This window comes from Temnothorax americanus, unplaced genomic scaffold (genome assembly GCF_048541705.1).
Source record: "Temnothorax americanus isolate GAGA-0224 unplaced genomic scaffold, ASM4854170v1 Scaffold65, whole genome shotgun sequence".
NCBI lineage: Eukaryota > Metazoa > Arthropoda > Insecta > Hymenoptera > Formicidae > Temnothorax > Temnothorax americanus.
The window spans coordinates 369,401-387,500 of NW_027509787.1; the positions used below are offsets into that span (position 1 = coordinate 369,401).

At 41.7% G+C, this 18,100-nt stretch overlaps 2 long non-coding RNA genes across 2 annotated transcripts in view; one reads left to right on the top strand and one right to left on the bottom strand.

The window, feature by feature from the left end:
- Positions 1–5,733: 5,733 nt before the first annotated feature.
- The window catches only part of LOC143905665 (uncharacterized), a 24,223-nt gene continuing 11,856 nt past the window's right edge, over positions 5,734–18,100 (bottom strand). The window contains exons 2-3 of the long non-coding RNA XR_013259284.1: positions 6,163–6,411; positions 5,734–6,077 (exon numbers count right to left, since the gene is read on the bottom strand). This is a non-coding gene — a long non-coding RNA (uncharacterized LOC143905665). The remainder of the gene's footprint in view (positions 6,078–6,162; positions 6,412–18,100) is intronic.
- Positions 7,721–18,100, top strand: part of LOC143905661 (uncharacterized) — a 256,879-nt gene continuing 246,499 nt past the window's right edge. Inside the window, exons 1-2 of the long non-coding RNA XR_013259280.1 lie at positions 7,721–7,735; positions 7,858–7,895. This is a non-coding gene — a long non-coding RNA (uncharacterized LOC143905661). The remainder of the gene's footprint in view (positions 7,736–7,857; positions 7,896–18,100) is intronic.

The following is an 18,100-nucleotide window of genomic DNA, read 5'->3' on the forward strand; positions in this document are numbered from 1 at the left end:
GTGCCAACGTTCAATCATGCCGTTTGACGCCGGGTGGTAGGCGGTTGTACGAATTCGTTCGCAACCGATTAATGAAAGTAACGCCTCGAATAGGCGGGATTCGAATTAGGCTCCCTGATCCGTAGTAAGTAATCGAGGGGTTCCGTAACGGGAAATCCACGTGTCGTAAAATGCTCTAGCAACGGTTAGTGCGGAGATATCTTTAAGAGGAATTGCCTCGGCCCAACGCAAAAATCTGTCGATCATAGTGAGACAATAAGAGTAACCCTCAGAAGGAGGCAATGGGCCGATAATGTCAATATGTACCTGATCAAATCGCCCGTCGGGAGCAACAAAGTGCTCAAGAGTTAGTTTTACGTGACGAGAGATTTTCGCTTGTTGACATTCAATACAGTTTTTACACCATTTAGCGATATCGCGGTGCATGTCAGGCCAGACATAACGCTGTCGGATCGTGCGATCGGTAATTTTGCCACTCGGATGGGCTGGGTTGTGAAACATTTGAAATACTTTAACGCGGAGACTATCGGGGACGTATGGCCGAATAGCTTCGCCCGAGATTTCGCAATATACAGTTGTGTGATCTGGGCCCCATTGAATTTTTTTCAACTTTAAAGGATGATCGGGGGCGTTAACAATCAACTTGAGTTGTTCGTCGTTCTTTTGCAGCTCGGCGAGCTCGTTAAGATTAAATTCAACCGGCAAACGCAGGGAATCGATCCGCGAAAGCGAATCCGCGACAACATTTTGTGAACCAGCGACATGTTCAATATGCGTTGTGAACTGCGCGATATATGACAATTGGCATAGTTGTCGCGGAGACGCCTTGTCAGACCGTTTGCACAAACGCATACATAAGCGGTTTATGGTCGGTCAAAATTTTAAATTCACGTCCTTCTACAAAATGACGAAAGTAATTAACGGCTTCGAAAATTGCCGTGAGTTCTCGGTCGTAAGCGCTATACCGAGTTTGCGCGAGAGAGAACTTATGCGAAAAAAATGCTAGGGGCTCCCAAGTATCCCGTTTTTTTCTGTTCGAGAACTGCCCCCATGGCGAAATCGGAGGCATCCGCAACTATACGAAGTTCCGCGCCAATATGGGGATGCACCAGCATTGCAGCGTTAGCGAGGCCGTTTTTGGTCTTTTCAAACGCTTCGATTAATTCGTCAGACCATACGATTATACGCTTATCGTTTTTACGCGAGTCGACTAGTAATGCATTTAGTGGTGCTTGAGCTTCTGCCGCGCGAGGGATGTTGCGACGGTAAAAATTTATCATGCCGAGGAAACGGCGTAAGTCGGCGATGGTTTTGGGTCTGGGAAATTTGGTAATCGCCTCAACTTTCTCTGGGATGGGGCTGATTCCTTTATCATTAATTATATACCCGAGAAACTTTAGCTCATGTGCGCCGAACACGCATTTTTCAACATTAAGGCGGAGGTGAAACTCTTTAAACTTTTGGAATACAATGCGTAAATGCTTAGCATGCTCCTCTGGAGAAGAGGAAGCAATTAGGATATCATCCATATAAATAAAAACAAAATCTAGATCGCCTAAGGCGCGATTTATATAACGTTGAAAGGATTGACCGGCATTACGAAGGCCAAAGGTCATAAATAAGTATTCAAATAACCCGAAAGGGGTTATGATAGCTGTTTTCTCAATGTCCTCGGGGGCCATTGGAATTTGATTGTAGGCTTTATATAAGTCGAGGGATGAAAAAATTGTTTTTCCGTGTAAATTAACGGAGCAGTCATGAAGGTGGGGGGTGGAGTATCTATCCGGTCGCGTGATTGCGTTTACACCGTGGTAATCGCCGCACACCCGCCAGGTGCCGTCTTTTTTACGGACTAAATAAATAGGGCTGGCCCATGGACTGCTAGAGGGGCGGCAAATGCCTGCTTCGACTAAAGCTCTGATTTCGGCCTTTGCGGTTTTAAGTTTATCAGGAGGAAGGCGCCTAGCGCGCGCGGCGACTGGAGGGCCGGTGATGATAATATGATGAAACACATCGCAACTGGACGGCGGGGCGAGAGGAAGAGCTCCTGTTATTTGCGGAAACTCGGTGAGTATTTTAGAGAACTCAGAAGAAGGGTTTACCGTATTGATCGAATGCACAGGGCCGGGTTTTTTAATCGCGAGGGTATATAATTTAGTAGTGGAATCTATAAGACGTCGTCGTTTTAAGTCTACTATTAACCCGTAATGCGATAGTAAGTCGGCGCCAATGATGGGATACGGAACTGCAGCAATGCAGAAATTCCATCGAATTGGCCGTCTTAACCCGAGGTCAAGCTCACGGAGTGATTCCCCAAACGTGTCGATGCGCGAATCGTTTGCCGCGAAAAGCTTTAACTCGGAGGGTTTTCCCTTGATCCCATTGATGGCGGATATCAGGGAAATGTCCGCGCCTGTATCAACAAGAAACATTTGGCCACTAGTGCGATCACGGACATGGAGACGGTTAAAAGTTTGATGGCCCTTACCGACCGTCTCCGAACGGAAAGGCGGGCTTAGTTTTTTTGGCTTTTCCAGGTCTCATATTTTGAACACCACGTTCGACACGAAGTCGGATTATCCGGGTATTTGGTATGAGCCGGACAGAGCGCGGGCGTGATCGCCCTATTTGGCGAGGATGAGGTCCTACGCTTGCGGGAGTTGGATCGCGAACGCGAATTTAGTATCTTTTCCAACTTTTCTATTCTCTCGATAAGTTGTTGAATCTCGGTCTTTGCGGGAGGGGGTGAATTCCCCTTGTTTACGGCGGACGCGTAAGCCTCACCTTCGAGAGCGCTCTCAGCCATTCGGTCAGCGGCCTCGGCTCTAGTCCGTTGAGGTCGGTGGCTCCCGTGGCCACCAGAACGGCGCGGTGTTCGCGTGGTAATTGGTCCAGGAAAATTGATCTTATTATACTATCATCTATCTTGCCGTTATTAAGACCGCGCAATCGGCTGAGGACTAATAAAGGTTTTCCGTCGGTCCCGACTTGTCCCCTTAAAAGTTTTCGTAGTTTTGTTTCATCCGAAAACGCGTACGTCGCGATAATTCGAGCTTTAACCTGCTCATAAATATTCTCTGGGGGAGATTTTAAAGTAATTATATCCCTTACACATCCCAATACTTCGACATCAAGTGCGGCGAGTACGGTATCGGCCATAGTGGACTCTACAGTAATCCGTGCGTTTCTCATGGAAAGTTCGACCTGGATGAACCACAATTCTGGATCGACTTGAGAAAACGGGGGAATCTTGGGAACCCTGTAATTATCTATACGCGGAATTTGTATATTATTATCAATCGCGTTTGAATTAACTGTGTCAAGGCCCTGAGCGTTTAGCTAAGTTCGTAATTGCGCGAGCTGTATTTCCGCTGCCTCTGCGCGGGCTTGGGCGGCTGCAAGAGCTGCGTCCGACATTGTTTTAAGTTTACTGTAAACTGCTAGCAAAATAAGAGCGATAAACAGCGTACAACATGCGCGTTAAATAATATCAGCGACCTGGGCGTTATACGACACAAATGTTAAACAATATAAACAACGCGAGCGTTAAACAATATAAACGACACGCGCCTTGAGAAATGATGGCGCGCGACGGATTACTATCTTACTTCTAAATTATTGTAGTCAGGTAAACGGTGGGTAGAATCCAAAGACCCGGTGACGACGGGACCCAAGGCGCCGGAGACGTTGGCTTCACGCAATCACAGCGATGAGACGATAACGACGTTGTCGATCCGTGGCATCGGTAAAGGACGGCCGGTCGCTCACCAGGAGAAGGCAGTAACGGTAAGGGCGGAGAAGAGCCGGAAACACACCAGGGGATGGTCGTGGTAACAAGACGGCAGAACCGCTGTGGCCACCCGGGCGCCGGTAGGGTCTCACGCGCCCGCCTCGTGCCTCGTAAAGAAGACGCGGCAAAAAAAAATGGCCGCCCGAATAATGTTTCGGCGCGGCAAGGCTGGCTGGCCGCAGCGTGGGCAAATAACAGCCAGGGACGCGGCACAGAAATGTACCTTGCAGCTGCGGTAGTTCAGTCCGCTACTTCTGCGTCCGTTCCTCAGGAAAGTCTGGTCCACACGAGGATTTATCTCTGACTCGGGCTTTCGGTAGCAATTTGTGCAATAATCTTTGCGTGTTTTTTAGTTGGGGTCACCAATGTAGGAATTAAATACCACAGGAGGTCGATTATCCCTCCGGGTGTCGGCCTACTGCCGATGTCTTGACGAGAGGTATCGAGGAATAACTATACACTCGATTACTGCTGATATAAATAATACTTTATTGCGGACCACGCAACAGCCACAAGAGTCAGTACAAATGTAACGGTCGTCGAAACTCAGTTCTGCCAACCTCGTAACTCTCAACCCTCTTGCTAGCGCAGGAGAGGGGGCTGACCAATCGGAAGGGAGACAGATATGCTGCTCCCTACATATCGACGCCGGATCGACGCGGCAGCTTGCGCAAGTACTGGCGCGCTCATCGCCGACTACTTCCTCGCGATCGGGGGAGTCGTACAAATGGCCGCGCTGTGACCAGACGTACGACGTGTGCACTGTGCTATTCTCAAGTGTGATTACAGTCATTACAGATTAAAGTGCCATCGCAGCGATCGAAGCTGCTGAGATCCTGTGCTAACCTGTAAAGAGACCGCTCATCCAGCTCTGGTACATCGACACGACGGATCAGGTTCACACGTGCGCGAGTGCCGACCGCCACGTGTTTCACCGGCTCACGGGCTACTCACCACGAGGAGGACAATTTATATAATTGCCGCTCACATTCACGGACATTCAAAAAGACTTCTCATTTTTACACCGCTCATCGTTTCTCAGGTCAGATTGTATATTTTTTGACGGATTAAAGACGGCTCAGACTGTTGTCTGAGTTACACATAAATAAAGTGAATAATTCGTTAACACCTTCCACGCGCGTTTTTTTCATCTCGTTTCCATCGCCGGGAAAATTCAGCGATTTCGCGAACACTAAAAAAAATCGTCAAGTCTTAATAATCTTTTACGTTCAATAAAAAATTCTTTCATTTGCGTTGTAGTTAAGATCTTCCCGTAACGTGCGCAAAACTTGTATTCTATCTCTATTTTTGATTTGTTCATTTATCTGGTAACTTGTATCTTTTTTTTCCACTTTCATTCTTTGTAGATTTTTGTCTCTCTCTGCTTAAATACTTGATTTCGACGTTTATTTATTATTTTTTGCTGATTCCAGTCTCTTTCTTTATTTTATACATAGGATCTTGACGAATTTGCGTCATGCGTTGTCTGTTTTTTTGTCTTTCGGCTTCTTTGTATGACGAAGGATCTATTCGTATTTTTTTACGCGTTCTACTGCTTCTCCTTTTTCTTTATTTTGTTGTTGTATATTTTTTTAAATCATATTTTCAATTTCATCATTTTTTATATCATTAATATCACTGTCATTTGTTATTTTTTTATTAATAACATTTTACGTATCGTCTTTATCAATCGAAAAACAATCATATTCACGTTTACGTTTTATGTTTCTTTTTTTGGATTTTTTTTTGTTTTTTTTGACGAGCAACAAGGATGTTGAAAATTAAAATTGTGTATTATTAACCATTAAAATGGTTTATATCATAATTTTATACCATAAATATTGTTAAAGAATCATTGGTACACAATACATATTTATATTTTTATCTTTAAAATGCAATGAATATGAGTAATGTTGTTTTTAATGGAAAAAAAACGAAAAGACAATAAAACTTGTGTTAAAAACGAGATGCAAGTACCAATAATTATATCTGTATCATTCATTGCGCTATAATTCATATGCAATATGGTATTTATTTTGCTAACATCAATTATAATAACTAAATAATTAAGTTTTGTGTGACAATAACAGTGTCTATGTGCTCTTTATAAATTTTTTCCACGGCATTGGCTGAATAAACAAAAATAGTATTTCCCTAATAAATCATTATTATGCGTATAATAATAATTTATTACGGGATATTGTCGTGGACCACCCCTGACGCGTTCCCGCTGAGCGTATGTACCAGCGTTGCCGGCTCCGACCGCGTCCTCTTCCTCGTCGATATCCTGTAACAAAATACGAATAATATAAAAATAATTTAAATAGTAAATACAAAATTAAAAAAAAAATTAATTTTTATTAAATACGTACTCATTCGTCCCTGCTGCTGTATTTGCGCCATCGGTTGCACATTGGCTTCCTGCTGCTGTTGTTGCGCAAGCGGCTGCTCGTGTGCTGCCTGCTGCTACTGCGCTAGCGGCTGCTCGACCTCCTGCTGCTGTTGCGCCTGCTCCTGCGGCTGGTCCCGTTCTTGCAAACGTCTTTGCAGCTCCGCAATTTGCTGCAGTTGCAATTGCTGCATTACTTCTTGCAGCGTTGGCAGGATGTTATTATTTCTTTCTAAAAATAAAAAGAAACTATCAAAATTACAAGTTTTGCCGTTAAAAATTTATAATATTTATTTATAACCTATATCAAGAGACACGGTAGTGTCTTACGCCAAGTACACGCGGAGCGAGACCGACCGTGACTCTTTTATGCGACGCGACGGGTTGCAAGTACCCGAAATGTTGAGATCTCGATAACGAGTGAACGGATCAAGTTCTAAGTAGGCTTGATCGATAGCTTGGGGTCCAATTAGGGGGGGGGTTTCTCTTATAATATTCTGCTACGTGCCCTACGAGCGGAGATATTGCGACGCAAAGTCCAAATGTGAAAATTTTTTATTAAGATACGTCGTCGTCGTCGTCTACGTCGACCGCTCTTCTTTATAACATACATGTAACAAACAGAGAACGTCACTTTCACTTTTTTGACACTGGCGGCTAGCGGCGTTAGTGTCGCAGTGCAGTGCAGTGCAGACAGTGCGTTCGTTTAGAGCGTTATCCTGTCAGTCAGTTCATCATCTGATCAGTTAACTTATCTCGATCGATCGAGAGACACGGTAGTACGCGCGGAGCGAGACCGATCGTGTGACTCTTTATTACGCGTCGCGAGGTAAGGTGCGACAACGCGCGCATACGCGCGTACGCGAAACGGCAGTAACACCGTAATCGTGCCGGCGATATAATGAATTGAATTGCTTCGTGCTTATCTAAAGATTTCGTATCCCTACATTGGGTGCGTTCAGCCGATACTCCGCTAGCCTAGCAATCGTGAGCAGTCGCTCGTTTTCGCTCGTTTCCTCTCCTTTGACCCAATGGATTAAAAGGAGAGGAAACGAGCGACTGCTCACGATTGCTAAGCTAGCGGAGTATCGGCTGAACGCACCCATCGTGTTACTATCGCTGCCGGAAAAGAAGGTTCTCTACGCTTGGCAGAAAGTGACGACTGACACGTTCGATCCCGACTTCGTTGATCGCAGAAGAGCTCAACTTGAGGTACGTTTCCGATTTGCAATTATAAAAGTATTGTGCGATGAATGTTGTACCCAATTATAACCTCAAATAAAGTTGTGCACGTTGCTGAAAGATATATATATATCTTGATATATAGGCTACGGTCAACGTGATACAAATGCTCTGGAGCGTTCTTCTTCTCCTTCTTTCTTCATTGAAAGAAAAGAGAAGAGGAATGCTTCGAAGCATTTGTAGTGTTACGTTGACCGTAGCCATAATATCATATTAATACATTATTTTATTTTTAGACGTAGCTGTTGATGAAAGAGAATTAGATGGTGACTTAATTTTGGGAGATATAGGTCAAGGATTGCCATTTAAAGCTGGTACGTTTGATGGGGCTGTCAGTATTTCTGCGCTTGTGGTTGTGCTATGCAAGCAAAACTTTGCACAATCCTACAAAACGTTTACATCGTTTCTTATCAACGTTGTATGCATGTCTGTCAAGAAGCGCAAGAGCAGTGTTACAATTCTATCCAGAGAACGGTGGGCAGGTTGTTGATATTATATATATCTTGATATATAGGCTACGGTCAACGTGATACAAATGCTCTGGAGCGTTCTTCTTCTCCTTCTTTCTTCATTGAAAGAAAAGAGAAGAGGAATGCTTCGAAGCATTTGTAGTGTCACGTTGACCGTAGCCATAATATCATATTGATTATTGATACATTATTTTATTTTTAGACGTAGCTGTAGATGAAAGAGAATTAGATGGTGACTTAATTTTGGGAGATAGAAATAACGTGGATAAAGCACTGAGAAGCCTGCAAAAGACCGACAGCAAATATAAGTAAGAGAATTTATTATTATTTTTCTTTTTCATACACTTATCGTAATTATTAATTGAATTATAATTTTATTGCAGTAACGCCACTCGCGAACCACGAGAGTCGCGTGGCAAACGGGAAAAGAAAACCGAGGACAGTAAACCAAGCAGAGGAAAAATATCCCTATTCGACTTTCTCGAGGATAAATTACCTGTACAACCTGAGAGCGTCGAAACAACTAATTTGTCTCAAAACAGCTACATACAAATTAATAAAAGTAATCAAGATCGTTTTCAATCAAGAAGATTTGATAATATATATATATATATTGTTACGCTCCGTTCGTTATTCGTGTCGCGCGCACTCACGAACGCGTCCGCGTACTTCCGTGATCGCAAAAATAACCACTCTCGTTATACAAAAAGGAACTCGGGTTTATTTAAACTCAGAACGAAATACAAGAAAGTTCTGGGAAACCGGACCGAACGATTCGAGTCACCAGATCAATCTGACGGGCGGGAATTAAATCAATAATTCTATGCGTCCCCGTTGTCAAGGGACGCGCTTCGGCTTGAAACTTCTGCGGAGCGAAGCCAATTTCAGCCCACGAGAACGAACGTCTCGGCACGGGCGAGCGGGCGTAACACTGCCCCCCCTCTTCAGATTGTCGTCCCGACAATCCAGAGGGGCAATTTCCTGACTGGGCGAACTTTTCTGTACGATTCCAGGGTACCGGGACGGCCTCCTGCCCTACCCTGGGCTGCTGCCACAGGTTACCGGGCACCGTCTTCTTCTCGGTCCCAACCGTACTCTGGAAGTCCAGGACCATGTCCTCTTCACGGCTTCCTACCCTACCCTGGGCTGCTGCCACAGGTTACCGGGCACCGTCCTCTTCTCGAGTGCAGGATCATGTCCTCTTCCTCATGGGAGAGAGTCCCCAATTGACATTTTCCGGAAGAAAATACTCTCTCCCACCTGCCGACTCCAGGGCGACCCCTCATCAATTCCCTCGCAGGAGATCTCGCCTCCCAACACAGGCCTCTTCCTCTCAGCTCCCGAAGTCATCGGAGATGTCGCTGCTCCTCTTCTAAATCTTCGGACAAGGGGGGGGGAGCTTACCGTGGACCCAACGTCTCGAAAGACTCCCCAAGTCCCTGCCTCGGCATTTGCCCTATGTCTCACGGAAAAACCACGGATCAAACAACCGTGAGAGAGGCAGTCTTACCCTTCGCCGGTATTAGGTTCGGCAACAAGCCAGCTCCCAAGATGTCCAACTCGGTGAGGATTTACGACCGCTTCGGCTTCCGTAAATATCTAAGAACAAAATAACACGCGCAGTAAACAGCGCAACACAACAATCTTAATTTCTATCGTAATTAACCTTCCCCGCAAATTATTACACCCAACCTAGTCCATAATATCCCTATCAAACTCTAATGTCTTTCGGAAAAAGAAGCCAACCTATCCGCATGCACAATTTTCTTCTTATGTCTCACAGATCTTTGAATACAATAGACCACATCATTCAACTTTTTCACTATTAAGAAAGGTCCTTCCCAATTGCTCTGCAATTTAAGGGCTCTACCTTTCATCCTACGAGGATTATAAAACCAAACTTTCTCCCCTTCTTGAAAAAGAGTTTGCCTGGCCTTTCGATCATACCAAGACTTTGCTCGTGAAGACTTTATATCCATACGTTCCCTAACGTTGGAATGGATCTTGTCCAACTTCTCTTTCAAATTCCCAATAAAACCTTCAACTGACTGAGATCCTCCCCTCGGAGGACTTCCTAAAAGCAGATCTAACGGCAACCTAAGATCTCGGGCAAAACACAGCTCGGCGGGAGTTACTCCAGTAGTCTCGTGTTTAGAAGATCTGTAAGCCAATAAAAACATAGGGACCCAGCGATCCCAATCTTTCTGATTTTCAGAAATATACTTCGCCAAATAACTAATAATAGTCTGATGTTGCCGCTCGACTTGTCCATCCGATTGCGGATGTAGAGCAATTGTTCTCGTTTTCCGAATTCCAAGGAGATTCATCAATTCCGCGAAAAGTTTGGACTCAAAATTCTTCCCCTGATCCGTATGGACTTCTAAAGGGACCCCGTGTCTAGAAATGACTTAATTAACGAAGACTTCTGCCACTGTACTTGCCCTAATATTCCTGAGAGGAAAAACTTCTACCCATTTGGTGAAACAGTCAACAATGACGAGGAGATATCTATTTCCGGAAGTAGTAATAGGAAGAGGGCCAAGTATGTCCATTTGTAATCTTTCGAATGGGGCCCCAACATTATAAATTTGTAATGGAGACTTTCCCTTCCCCAAAGGGCCTTTTTTTGACACACAAACTTTGCAAGTTTTGCACCATACATCTTGTTTACAGGTAGCCCAATAAAACCGCTTTCGGATTTTTTCAAGAGTTTTATTGACTCCAAAGTGTCCTCCAGAAAAAGAATCATGCGCTTCTTCTAGAATCTGGTTAACACGGTTTTGAGGAACAATAAGCTGAAAAATACTTGACTTAAGATTCGGTGCTTCCCATCTCTTATAAAGAACCCCATCCTTTAAACTCAAAGCATCCCAATAAGACCAATATATTCGGGCGGAGACATTTCCAGCGGGTATTTCAAAACGAGACGGACGTATTCCCGTTTCCTTCCCGCGGTAAATAAAAACAATGCTAACGTCCTCTAATTGCTCCTTGCGCCAATCTTGAAGAGTTTCTCCTACGAGAATAATACGAGCGACTGATTTTCTTGATTCTTCAATCTGTCTTCTCTCCACTTTGACACAATATTCGCAACCAAATGATTCACATTGTCGTCTAGAAAGCCCATCGGCATTCTTGTGAATTAAACCTTTGCGATGAATAATCTCGAACTCATATTGCTGGAGTCTTTCCAGCCAACGCGCCAATTGCCCTTCTAAGTCTTTAAAGGACATCAACCACCTAAGAGAAACATGATCCGTACGAATCAAAAACTTCCGCCCTAGAAGATAATGCCGGAAAAATTTAATAGAATCGACTATCGCCAAGAGTTCTCGACGAGTAACGCAATAATTCCTCTCAGACTTACTGAGTACACGACTGAAATAAGCAATGACTTTTTCTACTCCCTCTTGCTTTTGTGAAAGGACTGCGCCAATTCCAATATTCGAAGCGTCAGTGTCCAAAATAAATTCTCCCTCCCCACTCGGGAAGGATAACATTGGAGAAGAAGATAACACTCGTTTCAACTCTAAAAATGCACTTTGACACTTCTCGTCCCAAGAAAATTTAACCTGATTTTCTGTTAGAGCATATAAAGGTTTGGCTAAAGAAGAAAATCCTTTTACAAATTTCCGATAATATGAGCAAAACCCTAGGAAACTTCGAAGCTGCTTCTTGTTATGTGGAATCGGCCAATCCTTCACAGCAGAGATCTTTTCCGGATCTGTAGTAACACCTCCTGAAGAGACTATATGTCCCAAATATTTTACTTCCTTTGCAAAGAGAATACACTTTTTAGGGTTTACTTTAAGATTAACAGAACGTAACCGTGAGAGCACGTTCTTTAAATTCTCTAGCATTTCATTAAAATTTTTACCGAAAATTATTACATCGTCCAAATAAACCAAACAAATTTTATATAATAATCCTCGCAATACTTTTTCCATTAAACGCTCAAAGGTAGCAGGAGCGTTACACAGCCCAAAAGGCATTACAGTGAATTGCCATAATCCACGTCCAATAGAAAAGGCAGTCTTTTCTTTATCCTCAGGACGAATCTTTACCTGCCAATAACCGCTTTTAAGATCCAGAGTGCAAAACCAAAAGTTTCCCGAAAGCTGATCGAAAATGTCATCTATTCTAGGCAAGGGAAACGAATCTTTTTTAGTTATTGCATTTACCATTCTATAATCGACGCAAAAACTCAACGTTCCATCTTTTTTTCTTACCAAAACAGCAGGAGAAACCCACGGACTTTGCGACTCTTCTATGACCCCTTGCTTTTTCATTTCCTCAATAATCTTTTCTACTTCCCCTCGCATTCGTAAGGGAATTCGACGAGGAACCTGTTTAATGGGAGAAGAATCTTCTAAATTGATGACATGTTCGACGACTCCACAATTACCAGCAACAATCTCCTCGGAAAATACATCCTGATACTCCTCTAAGAAATCCGTAAAAATTTCTTTCTGAGCCTTATTTAAATTTGAGGAATTTTTAGTATAGAGTTTTTTCAAGAATGGAGCTCTTTCGGAAGAAACTTGAATTCGAGAACAACTCAAAACCTTTTCTTTATCGGATTCCGAAAAAATAAAAGCAAATTCAAAAACATTTTCTAAATTTATCTTCCTTAAGAAATCTACACCTAATAAACAATCATCATCCATGTCTAATACATACATAGGAATTTCCACGAAATATTTTCCCAAGAGAACTTTTGCCATGACCCTAAATTCGATAGGAACTACCTCTCCAGTGGGATATTTAAGAGAATTGTCCTTAATCTGAATGATGTGCTTGCCCTCTCTAAGCATTCTTCTACTAAGAATCGAAACATCCGAACCCGTATCTATCTTGAAACAACACTCGTTACCATCCAACATCCCCTTATAACTAAAATAATTTGAACTTGACTTTATTCGATTAACAGAAAAAGTTTGAGAACAATTAGAACAATTAACACTCGGGGTAATGCCCACTTCAGTTGTTCTTCCCCCGCCGAGAGCAACTAAACCGAGTTTCCCTTGTTCTCAGGACACTCAAACCGGAAATGTCCCTCCTTTCCACAATTCCAACACTCTTTTGTTCTATTCCAATCCCTCCGCTCATAACCATAACCTTTCTTTCCTCTTTCTTCGACTTTTTCATCTCCGTCCCCCTTTTCATTACTCTTCACGCCCCTATCCTTCCCCTTCTCAAATCGCTTCTCAAAATCCCTCCTTCTTTCAAAATTTTCTCCCTGTATAATTTTCACGGTCTTTGCCCTCTCTATGGCCAACTTCAGCGAGGTAATCCCTTCTAGCTGAAGTGTCCTTCTAACAAATCCGTCCGAAAGGGAAGAAACAAATTGAGCGCACGCGATCTTGTCTCGAACCGCGTAGGGACACTCAGGATAAGCTAATCGAGAGAGCCTTTCCAATTCGTGACCGAAAGTAGCTAAATCTTCCCCGAATCTTTGCCTTCTGTTCGTAAACTGAGTATAATAATTTTGCGAAAGTTGCCCCTCACCGAAACGTAGTTCTAATTTGGACTTTAGTTCTTCGTAACCCAAATTCTCTAAATTTTCTACCGATTCTAGGACAGAACGCGCTTTTCCCCTTAAGCACGACGCTAAAGCTACGGTTTTGATCGCATCGTCCCATTGATTCGCGCGTGCGATTAAATTAAATTGCGAGAAAAACTCTCGCAACGGAACCACACCGTCAAACGTGTCAGGTTTAAGTTTATATCCGATTTCACTGCGCGCGCCGTTTGCCACACCAACGGCTTCTACTTCCGGACCGCGATTCGCTCTAATATTGGAAGGACTTAGCTGTGTTTCCTGAGAAGGCAACCGGTCTCCCCGTAAAAATTGGAGCTCCTCATCGTGCCGGCGAAGCATTGCGGCGAGTTCCTCATCACGTTGCGCCTGCTCCTCGCGCATTTGCCGCATCTCCTGTAGCACGGCTTGGAGAGCTGCCGTCTCTGAAGCTGCCGACTCCGTCGCAGGCTCCAAAGAGTCCACCAGGCGTCTCTTTCTCGTCGCAACTAGCGTCGTCATGGCACACACACTCACACGCGCGATCCCGGACGAGCCCCCAAAAAGTGTTACGCTCCGTTCGTTATTCGTGTCGCGCGCACTCACGAACGCGTCCGCGTACTTCCGAGATCGCAAAAATAACCACTCTCGTTATACAAAAAGGAACTCGGGTTTATTTAAACTCAGAACGAAATACAAGAAAGTTCTGGGAAACCGGACCGAACGATTCGAGTCACCAGATCAATCTGACGGGCGGTAATTAAATCAATAATTCTATGCGTCCCCGTTGTCAAGGGACGCGCTTCGGCTTGAAACTTCTGCGGAGCGAAGCCAATTTCAGCCCACGAGAACGAACGTCTCGGCACGGGCGAGCGGGCGTAACAATATATATATATATATATATATATATATATATATATAGATTATATAAAGACATTATTATATATAGATATTATACAGAGACATTATATAGAGACATTATATAGAGATTATATAGAGACAAAGATTAAATCCTGTTGCTCTCAACGTCTGCCTCTGCCTCGTCTACCCCAATGGTAATTGGGTGATGACAATTTATATAAGAAAGCCATGAACTTTTCTTCTTGGCGTCGTATCCTCGCGGCTCTGCCTCTTGGTCTGCGAACTGTAAAATAATAAAATTGTATAAGAAATTTTATGAATTAAATACATATAAAATGAATTAAATTTTTTATATATATAACGAAAAGATATTTATTATTATTATTACATACTCAATGTCCAATTCTATCTCTAAGTTTTGGATCTCCACAATTGAACGGAATTGACGAACTGTGCAATATTTGTATATGTTTTCTATCTTCTGGTATACGTTGAATAAATTGAGGCAATTGAATTCGCCATGTTCCGACAGGTTCATAATCTGAACAACTTCGCAAAAGTGTATGGAAGTGATCCATATGAGCGTCCGTAATCCATTTGCCTCGAATAATTATATTTTTTTCTTTACGTTTTAAAATTACTTTTTTTTTAAATTCTGTTTGGATCGCTTTATAATAGCGCGATTGTTTAAATCCTGCTGCTCTGCACGAGATTCTGTAGCATAATTACTTTCAGAATGTGTCTTTGCACTTTTAGCAATTGCTTCAGTTTCTGTCGCTTTTATTATCGCTAATGGAAGTACTCTTTCAGAAATAGCACATTGTGAATCTTGAGCACGATTATTTGGTAAATTCTGTTTGCATCGTTGCTGCTTTGTAGCGCGATTTTCTAAATCCTGTTTTTCTGCCCGACATTCTTTAGCGCAATTACTTTTAAAATGTCTTTTCATACGTTGAGCAGTCGCTTTAGCCTCTCTATCTCTTATCACTGCTAATGGAAGTACCTTTTGAGGATTAGCACTTTGAAAATCCTGAAGAAAATTTTCCATAACATTATTTTCCAAAATTTGTACCAAATGTGAACGCATAAACTTATATTCATACTTTACTTTGTCAGGTTTAATATTGAATAACAATGAAGTAGCAAAAGCTATAGCAAAAACACCACAATCGCTACAGTTCGGTTGACGTTGCACATTAGGAAATTTGACGGGATGTTTTTTAAAGTCATGTGCTGGAAATAATTTTTTCAAGAATCGCTCATGATCTTTACACAATGTTTTATTATGTGAGGAATCATATACAAATATATTTTTTGTATCATAATAACAACACACCCAATGTGACGAGCTACACAATATTTGAATGTGTTTTTTATCTTGTGATACAGGTTGAATCATATCAGGCAATTGTATTCCGACAGGTCTATAATCTGAACAACTTTGTAAAAGTCTATGGAAATGATCCATATGTATGTCCGTCAGCCGTTGCCTGATTCAAAAACGACTATAAAATGGTTAGATGTTAATCAGATACAACGTAGAAAAGTTAAAACTTATAAGAAAATTGAAGCTCTTGACGGAGATTCTACAAATATATTTTGTCCATCTATAATAGATGAACATTATCCACGGAGACCGAAAGAATTGGAATCTATGTTTTTATATGAGTTTGTACAGTGGTATGATATTTTGAAAAATAAACCACGAGGTAAAAATATTGAATACTACACGATGGAGAATGGTTATTATCTAAAACGGCGACAGCGTGGATGTCTTATTAATCACTATAAATATAATGTCAATACGCAGCCGGAAAATTATTTTTTTTCATTACTGCTCATGTTTAAACCGTGGCGGAAAATAAAAGATCTTAAAGACGGATGTGATACATATACAGAAGCATTTCACAAGGAAAAGTTATATCTTACGGAAACATTGCAATATCATGAAAAATTAGAGGAAGTGCAAAAAGCATTTGAAACTGCGAAGCAATTAGTTGAACAATATTTAGATAATTTGGAAAAACAGCATGAGTCTCAAGATGATCCCGATAATCCAATAGGTGTTCAAAATATTGAGGTTGGTGAAGCGATGCAAGATTTTAAGGATCTTGGTGACAAATTAAATCAGGAAATCAATGTATCTGAAATGATTTCAAATCTGAACGCAGATCAAAGAAGAATATTTGACAGAGTCATCAACGCCGTAAAGATATCGCCGGATGACGAACAATTTAAACAATTACTATTATACGTTAGCGGAGAAGGAGGTACTGGTAAAAGTTTCTTAATTAAAACAATTAAATGCTGGATAAAACAAAATCTCCACAAAGATACTGCTGTAACAGCACCTACTGGTATAGCGGCGTTTAATATCGATGCTTTAACAAATCACAGGCAATGGCAGTTACCTGTTGAACATGGTGATCAGTCTCCTAAGTATACACTATTATCTGATCACGTTTTGAAAGTTTTACGAGCAGATCTTAAAGATGTTAGTCTTATTATAATTGATGAAATATCAATGATATCTAATTTAACTTTCATGTATATACATTTACGACTATGTCAAATATTTGATACCATGGATGACGATTTCTTTGGTGGAAAGCATGTTCTTTTATTTGGAGATCTGCTTCAATTACCTCCTGTACGTGAAAATTTTATCTTTGTTCCACTATTAAAAGCAGAATTTAATAAATATATTGGCAGTGTGGGGACTACTCCTGAGGAATGGTTGTGGCAAAAATTTCAATATGATGAATTGACGATCAATATGCGTCAGCAAGGAGATACAGCTTATCGTGAATTACTCTCGAGAGTTCGTATTGGTTTATTGACAACTTCTGATTCTGAGATTTTCGAGAAAAGAAGAATATCATTGAAAGGTCAGTCTTTCGATGAAAGATTATACGAATTGTGTAATTATCTTGATAATTTGCCGCCTAACACTGTTTGTTTACTGCCTACTCGTTATTTGTGCGATGTTCTTAACACTGCAATGCTAAGTCGTATTGCTTCGAAAGAAATATTATTAATTGCTCAAGATACGCTTGACTGTGATAATTATATTAAACGAAAGGTACAAAAGCGATTGACGGATAATGAAGACGATGATACCAATACAGCTGGGCTTTTGAAACAAATTACAATTAAAATTGGAGCGAAAGTTATGATAAGACGCAATATTGATGTCACTTTGGGCCTGGTAAATGGTACAATTGCTACAGTTATTTCTGTTGTGCGGGATATATCTACCGATTGTGTAGAAAAGATTAAACTTCTTTTACTGTCTGGTTTGGAGTATTGTATTGAAAGAGTAAGTGTCAAGTTTAAAGTAATGGAGAAAGCATATGTTATCAGAAAACAATTTCCCATAACTCTCAGTTATGGCATAACCATTCATAAAAGTCAAGGATTAACCTTGCAAAACGCTGTTATGGATATAGGTAATTCTATATTTAGTTGTGCTCAGTCATATGTTGCGTTATCCCGACTACCGTCTTTGGATGGATTGCATTTAATTAACTTTGATCCTTCAGCTGTAAAAGTAAGTGAAAGAGCTATTAGCGAATATAATCGACTAATACGAACATTTCTACCGCAAGCACAAACGATTCCTATTTCGAAAAAACGTTTTCGAAAAGTAAAAGATGTTCCGTGGACATTGTCGAAAATAATCAATGCCGGTCAAGAGTCAGATCAACAAGTTGGAAAAAGTACTGTTGAGCCGATACCTGTTTTGCAAAATGAAGATGGAGTTTCATGCTACGCAAATTCAGTAATACAATGTTTCTTGCAGTCAAGTATTATTAGGAAAGTGTTGCTTA